The sequence below is a fragment of the Salvia miltiorrhiza genome, chromosome 8 (genome assembly GCF_028751815.1).
Source record: "Salvia miltiorrhiza cultivar Shanhuang (shh) chromosome 8, IMPLAD_Smil_shh, whole genome shotgun sequence".
Taxonomy (NCBI): Eukaryota; Viridiplantae; Streptophyta; class Magnoliopsida; order Lamiales; family Lamiaceae; genus Salvia; species Salvia miltiorrhiza.
Window position 1 is genome coordinate 23,073,312 of NC_080394.1, and position 8,569 is coordinate 23,081,880.

Genomic DNA, 8,569 nt, shown 5'->3' on the forward strand with positions numbered 1-8,569 from the left:
TTCTTCTTGTTTTTATTTTGTCAAACTTGAAAACTAATGTTGAACTCTATATAAAATTTTGAAACAAAATAGGATCCTCTAATTCCAAATCAAACTAATTTGAGATGGTGTTGGTGCAATCAGGTATACTCGCACTCAGACCCTGATTCGCATCGTCCAAATCATGTAAATGACAATATTCGATTATACAAATGACGTTGTCTGTAATTGATATTATTTTGTTAGACAAATGACACTGCGCATAAATAACACTATAACCTTGTAAATGACATTTTATATAATTGACACTATTCAGAAATATAAATGACATTTCCTGTAATTGATACTATAAGATTGTAAATGATACTAATATTCTAAAGGATTATGGCCAACAAATATACGAACTTTAAAAAAATTGCAATTTTCACCTGAACTTTCAATTAAGCCAAAAAATACATAAATTTATATTTTTGTTGTAATTTTAACCTAAGTTTGATTTTCAACGAAATTAGAGCATAGTTGATAGTCGAAATTAAGTCAAATATATTAATATTTGTCTTCTTAGACCTCCGAACTTCTAAATACTCCTTATCATCAGAAGTTAGACCAACACCAGGTGAACTTCCGACTATCAAACTAAGCTCTAATTTCGCCAAAAGTCAAACTCAGGTGAAAATTATAACAAAAAAATAAATTCATGCATTTTTTGGCTTAATTGAAAGTTTAGGTGAAAATTACAACTCATTTCAAAGTTCGTGTATTTTTTTGTCATAACCCGTATTCTAAATGACACTATAAGATTGAAAATGACACTATAACATCTAAATGTTACAGTGTCATTTGTATAATTGAATAATGTCAATTATAGGCAGTGTCATTTGTATCACTGAATAATGTCATTTACACGATGGGTCAAAGATGCGGGTCAATCCGCTTGTACGGTACACTCGGTTGTACCCAAATTTTTGTGAACTAATATTAGGAGGTAACACTTCGGTACATTTAGATGATTGGTGTATTTTTCTAATTAAATCATAACTTTGATTAATAATTATAATTGAGGATTGATCAACCTTAATTAAATCTAATTAAAGTAATTAAATGCACCAAGTTATTACCTTCTAGCATGTACTCTCTTCGTCCACTTAGCTTGATCAATTTCTTTTTTTTAAGATACTCTAGATTAAGTATTGAGAGAGAAAGCAGTTGAGAATTTCTCATTTTTCATTGTGAAGATTAACTGATTTACAAAGAGAAACTACATGAAAGTTGAATAACAAGAAGGTAACTTGCAGCAACTAATCGGTAACAAACTTTGACCGACGACATCTGACTTGGAGCCAACTGTGGCAGCTGACGTGGAGCTTGTCATAAATACTTAAATACTTTTTGGCACATAATTTAAGAAGTTAGTGTTTAATGTTTAAAGTGTATTTCATGATAAAATGGATAAAGTGAATAAAGTGAACAAGTAATTTCATATATATAAGAAATTGATCAAGTTACTTGCGACGACCCAAAAAGAAATATTGATAATGTTATAGTTGGAACGAGAGGAGTACTATTTATGAACAAGACTTTCAAGATTAACTTTTAATGATCAATCTCAAGTAATTTCGACTCGTTCCTTTATACTGCCTCTGTCCCACTATAATTGGCTCAAAAATTTTCGGTACAGGAATTAATGAGAAAATGTAAATTTGTTAAAAGTGGTAGGACCCACACTTTTTAAAGTGTTAAATTTTTCCATTTTATGGAAATATGTTATAGTGGGACGATCCAAATGAAATACATACCACTTTTAATGGAACGAATGAAGTATATCAAATTCACATTGATACTTAGTTCGAGATTATAGAAGGTAGAACTTCTTCATTTTAAGGCCTTAATTACAACAATTATTATCCTAATACAATTTAGCTTGACTTTCAAATACCTCTTCAAATGAAAGGGCATGGCTGGTATACATGAATGAAATGGTGATTCCTGCGTTCATACCCAATCATATGGTTGGTACGATTTTTATAATGGAAATCGCCATTATCGATGGAATGCTTATTTCTATGAATAAAGGATTAGTCATTCCTCCCCTCCCTAATGGTATTGTGTATTCCCACGGATATGAGATTACTCAAAAATAAAATTTTATTTGTTTTTGTAATAATTTAATATTATTAATATAATAAATAGTAATAATAATAATAGTAAAATAATAATAATAATAATAATAATAATAATAATAATTATTATTATTATTATTATTATTATTATTATTATTATTATTATTATGGCTAATTGCCGCTAAATCCATATATACTTTTTGATTTTTTCCCATGACCAAAAAATTTTACTTGAAAATACATGAATTGAAAAATTAATAGGGAATTTCCCCCGCATTCAATTTTCGGCCACCGCCGAAATGACGCGGATTCATCGTGTCGAAATTTAGTCCAGGTGTTAAGTTAAAAATATTACATGGACGCCACATAAGACCTATTTTTCATCATTAATCCTAAAATCTGAAAACCCTAATTTTAGAGATTGAATTTCTCCTCTGCCCTATTTTCCATCAAAGCATTCGATATTCTCTGCCTTCTCTCTCTCAGTGAATCGTGGCCTTGTAATATGGTGTGAGCTCGGGATCCACCCATTTCTAGAAGCCACAATCGTCCTATAACAAAAGCAAGATATCAACAAACTATTCCAAACAAGAAAGATGAGAAAATCTACTTTTTGCATTTGACAACAGAGGAATCGTCTCTCCCGATTTTTTCCAATGTGAGAGATGCGCAAGCAAGCTGGAATTTCATGGTTACAATGTTCATTCGATTGTTTAGCTGCTGAATTTGAACTTGTGCTCCAGTAAGAATCCATGGATGTGCTCTAAGAACCCTTAATCCCGTTTACAAAGGATGAATTGCAGAGACCCTAATTTTGGGTTAATTTCTGAACATCAACAACTAAAACGACGTCGTTTTAGTTGAATGTCAAACGGCGTCGTTTCAATAATCGGACGATAAACACACGTTGGTTTTTCGACTGCCAGCTCAGTTTTAATTTGGATTCCCTATTAATTTTTCAATTTATGTATTCTCAAGTTGAATTTTTTGGTCATGGGAAAAAACCCAAAATAGAAAAAGTATATGGATTTAGCGGCAATTAATCTTATATGTTGTTGTTGTTGTTGTTATTATTATTATTATTATTATTATTATTATTATTATTATTATTATTATTATTATTATTATTATTATTGTTATTATTATTATTATTTCATTCATATCCGTTCATTCTTTGTAAACACCAATCATGGGGATCCTATGTTTAATTCCATTCATTTTCCAGTATCATTTCATTCCCAAATCTATTCCATTATCTTTTAATTTCATTCATGTATACCAGCCATCACTTATATTAACGACGACTTCCGAGTAATTTAAACTTATTTTTTGAACACCATCAAACTCGTATTAATATTTGTCTCAACTTCTTTTAGCTATTCATACTGCAAACTGCAAAAGTAACAAAGATTGGAGTTTCACTTCAACAATTTTGCTATATCTCCTCCTACAATTCTGAATAGGAATAATAATTTGAAAATAATTGAATTTTGACCAAATTTTGGTTTGCATACCAACTTAAAAATTGATCTCATAATTTTAAAATTTTAAATTCATCTGATTTTGATAACGAGTTGGATTTAAAAAATGACAAGATCAATGGGACAATCCAAAAAGGAAAACAAGACAAGATCAATGGGATGAATGAAGTATCTTATTTCTCGAAAGAAGGAATTAGAGCAATAACTTATATGAATTGCTAATTTATGATTTGACTAGTGAGGAATTGAAAGTACATGCGTCTTTGACTATCTAGGATAAGTTAAGATTTTTTACTATGTTCGTCCGATGAATGAGTATGAATTTTCTATCTATGTTACTTTCTTATGTATTTTGAAATTTAAATGATGTATGAACCTTGAAATAGTAGGTCTAGTACAAATACTGGTGTGGAGTCAAGTTGGATAATCCTCTTCTATTGTAGGTCTAGTACAAATACTGGTGTGGAGTCAATGGGTGAAAATCCAGCCCAGTTATCCCTAATTATGATGTAATAGATTATAACTTGCAGTGACTTGAGATCCTAAAGTTCAACCTTTTTTTCATCATTAATATTTCATTGTTTTCATGATACAGTTTACTTTGAACTCCTTCGGTGGCAACAACTGTCGCAGATTATTAGAAATGGATATTGGGCTTAATCTTCCCTTAAAAGGCCTTGTAAGGGAGAAGTGTTGCCTCACTTTATAAAGTGGCTCATGTCACTATCTCCAACCAATGTGAGACACTTCAACACACCCTCACACACAGACGCCATCTGTTGACAACGATATTGGGAAGCCCATCATTGGATTGGGTTGGCTCTGATACCATGTTAGAAATAGATATTGGGCCCAATCCTCTCTTAAAAATGTAATTAGTTTTGATACTAGTTATTAGTTGCTAGTTAGTTGATTGTTGTTTTAGGTAGAAACGTTTATTTTGTTCAACGTTTTTACTGTAAATTTTCTTATAAATAGTTGTAAGTTCTACATTTGTAATTAGAATTTTTCACTGTGTAATTCCTAAATGAAGATTTCTCAATTTCTCATTCTCTTGTTTTTCGATATGTTTCTCTATACTTTTGTTAGGTCCGGGGGGTCTCGAATAGGTGTATGGGGGGGGGGAGAATACACCTATAGGCTATTTTTATGACTATCTACAAACCTCAATCAGAGGGATCTCAGTCAGAGATAGAGACGAAACTTTACACGCAAACAAGACACCTGTTTAACCGAAATAAGTGTTGACCAACAGGGTTGACGACTGATACTGAAAGCTCTTCAGTAAAGAGTTATCAGTTAAGTCACTGGAACTTAACTGATCCACGTAAGGGCTTCAGTCGTGTTTGCAAAGATGAAGATGATATCTCTCTTCCTTACTATCAGAGGATAGTGAGTCAGATTGATATCATACGCAGCGGAAATTAAACTTAGTTTCGAATAGCCTCGGTGGAGCAGATAGTTGGATTAAGGTTTCTCTTTTCAGTTAGTCAGCATTCAGTTTTATCAATTGAAATAACACAATTATGAATGTAAAACTGAAAGCTGTAAATAACACAGAGACTTTTACGTGGTTCAGAAAAACTCTTTCCTACATCCACGGCTGGTTGATCAGACCAACAATCCACTCCGCAAGTGCTTCCCGGGTGCACTGCAAACCGTGAACTGAAGATAACTCTCTCTTCAGCACCTACACACCTCGCGTAGGGTTTCCCTACCTACACACCTCGCGCAGGATTTCAGCACCTACACAGCTCGCGCAGGATTTCCTTGCTAAGCACAACTCGTGCTCAGACTTCCCTATCAGAGTTCAGAACACCTTTCTGAAACTCCGAGTCACTCAAACACTCTTATGGGGGAGAGGTTTAAACGAGTGCCAACTATACTTACAAAGAACGAGTTCTTTGAAGCAAGTTTGACCTTTGGCTTCTGGGTATACAGAATATATGCCTAGGGTCTAAGAGAATGTATGTAATCAGCAGTGACTGATTTTGGCTTTGGAATTCTCTTCTTCGATTCAAGCTTTGGGCGGTTTAAGCTTTAGGCTGAGTAGCTATTTCGGCAGAGCTTCAGCTTGTGTCGTTGAATCGGTTAAGGTTGAAGTGATCCTCGAGCGCTATTTGTAGGAGAACTCTTGAATAGATCTGTTGGCGTAAATCGTCCTCAAGATTTCTTCCGTTGGAGAGCAATTCGAATTTGGGCTGAGGCTTCAATCTTCGAGGTTCCTTGTCTGTGTGGAAACGGCTCTCTTTGATGGACAGGAGATGTGACATCTCTGAAAAGTAACCACCAGATAGGAATGACCTCTGCAGAGATAAGATATTGAGATATCTCTGCATTTAATGCGGCTGTACTTGAGCGTACGTGGCTTCCTCTGAACGTTGGAAGATCAGTCCTAGGAGGAATGTTCAACTGATACTTGACTTTAGTATCAGTCCATGGCGCGCATTAAATAATCAGTCTTCAACTGATTCTTCAACTGATACTTCAGTTGGTAACTGCAGTCTTCAGTCTTCAGTCTTCGTTCTTCAGTCTTCAGTCTTCAGTCTTCAGTCTTCGACACCGCAACTAAACTAGAAACGAACTCTAACACTTGAGTTCAAAAACGATTCTAGTCTATTACATTTAAGTCCTATGAATTTTGGTATCATCAAAACAAGGGTTAGGATATTCCACAAGGTTCCCAACAATTTCCCCCTTTTTGATGATGCCAAAACCACACAGCAGTTCTAGACAGCAAAAAGACTGAGCTCACAGTACAAGTTCTAGACAAGGGGTGAAAGTTGTTCCCCCTTAACAACAGAACCTAAATAACTTGTACTCAGAGCAAGAACGAAAACAGTTCTAAACACAGAACAGTAAGAAGACAGAAAAACCATAAATCAGAGCCTGGACAAAGAGTTATTGTCTTCAGGGTGAGATCAATAAGAAGTTCATTTCATTAATCGGACTGATAAGCCATCAGTCTAGGTACAGAGCAAGACTTACATTGGAGTAATAAGTAAAACAAAAACATCATGGATAAACCATGGACTCCAGCAGTCTGCTTGGCTGCGCCTTGAACTTCTTGATCTTCATCTTCTGTCTTCGTGTCTTCAATGTTCCTAAGCTTGTTCCACTCTCACTTGTTTTCCGTTGAATTGAGGTCTCTTCTGAAACGTCATCCTTCTGGTGATCCATAGCTATCCCATCTACAGTCAAGAAATAGGGACAAGAGTAATCTTCACAAACAGATTACTCACTGACTCTTACTTTCCCAACTTTCCCCCTTTTTGGCAACATCAAAAAGAGAGAGATGACCATGGAAGCTGAAAATCAAATGAGATAACAACTCCAATTCTCAAGTCGTGAAAACGTCTTGAGAAGATGAGAGGTCCCGAGAATGCAGAAGGAGGAGGACGTCAGGAGTGGGTGGAGAAGAAAGAAAAAAAATGACGGAGAAGGCGGGGAGACAGAGAAATGATGGGAAGCAGTTTGAAGGAAGGGAAAGTATGCATAGCATCGTTAGAGATAATCATGAGATGTAGCTATACATACTATCCGAAGAGCGAGGAGACAGACGAGAAGAGAAGAATTAGAAGTGCGAGAGGAGGGGAGGAGAAATGAAGGAAATATATGACGAGGCGTTCATGAAAGAATTAGATCAGAACATGCCTTCGTCATACATGGGAGAGAAGAAGATGTGAAGATGGAGAATCGAATCAGTGACAGTCGTGAGGACTAGCACTGTCGATTTTGCGCCGGATGGCAATGAGCTTTTGCGCATTGCTGTTGCACCACATAGAGTCTTCACCAAAAGGTGAGAAGTTTCCAGAGAAACAGGTGAAGTCTGTCCATATTCTAGACAGGAACTTCCAATCCATGTGCCGGGCATGAGGATGGAAGACGCTCGCTTCGCTGGATACAAGTGAGGGTAGAGCAAACTTTGACGCCGGAGAGACATTGTGATCCAGTGGAAGGGTCCGGTGAAGACCAAGACTATGAGCGTCATTCTTCCACTCCATGACTTTGCAGTCATAGATTTCTCCTTTAGTCGGAACAATTTTTCTGCAACTTTGAAAACAATTGAAACTTTTTCTCACAGTGAAAGTTGTGGAGAGTTGTTAGTTGATGCAGAAACACTATGAAGACAACATGGTTTAAATAGACAAGATGTGAACCATGTAGAAGATGAAAAGGTTTTTCGAAAACTGTGCCTTAAATGCAATTTGAAGAAAAATTTCGCGTCCGCCGTCACTGCGACGAAAGGCATCATTACATATGTCATGTCAATGAGCGTTTCAAGAAATTTTATTGCAGAGGCAAAAAGGTTGGAAGGATTTTTGGCAAAAAGATCTGGACAAGTTCAATCAAAACAGATTTTCACTTTATAAAAATCTTGTCCATTTTCGGATATTCCAATTCCAACAATTCCAATAATCAGTTAAAGTTTTTGAAAGAAACTGATCAGTTAGAGAAAAGATTTTGAACTAAAAACTTAAAGCTCTAAACTGAAATAACTGATTTTGAAAAGGTAAGCATTTTAAAATACTTACTGATCAACTGAACATAGTAGTCAGTTGATACCACGTGATCCTGGATGATTCATCAGGATGACTTCCTCTTCAGATGAGCACTCGGACTTCATTGCTTTTTACGTCGACGAACGTAGAAGCAGCAGTTGGTTGACCACCAGTCAGCATGACTGTTCGAGAAGATCTTCAAACACAGCATCACTCTTCAGGGTTGATGAGGCCAATCTTTGCACAAAGATCGTTGAACCTCTCTTCTGGAAGAGCCTTGGTCAGCAGGTCCGCTCTCTGAATAGTAGTGGGAATCCATTCCACAGAGACATTCTTCTTTTCGACATGATCACGAATGAAGTGATGTCGAATCTCAATATGTTTGACTCTGGTGTGATGAACTGGATTCTGGGAGATTGCAATAGCACTGGAGCTGTCGCAATAGATAGGAACTTCCTTTTCCTCGATCCCATAGTCCTTTAGTTGA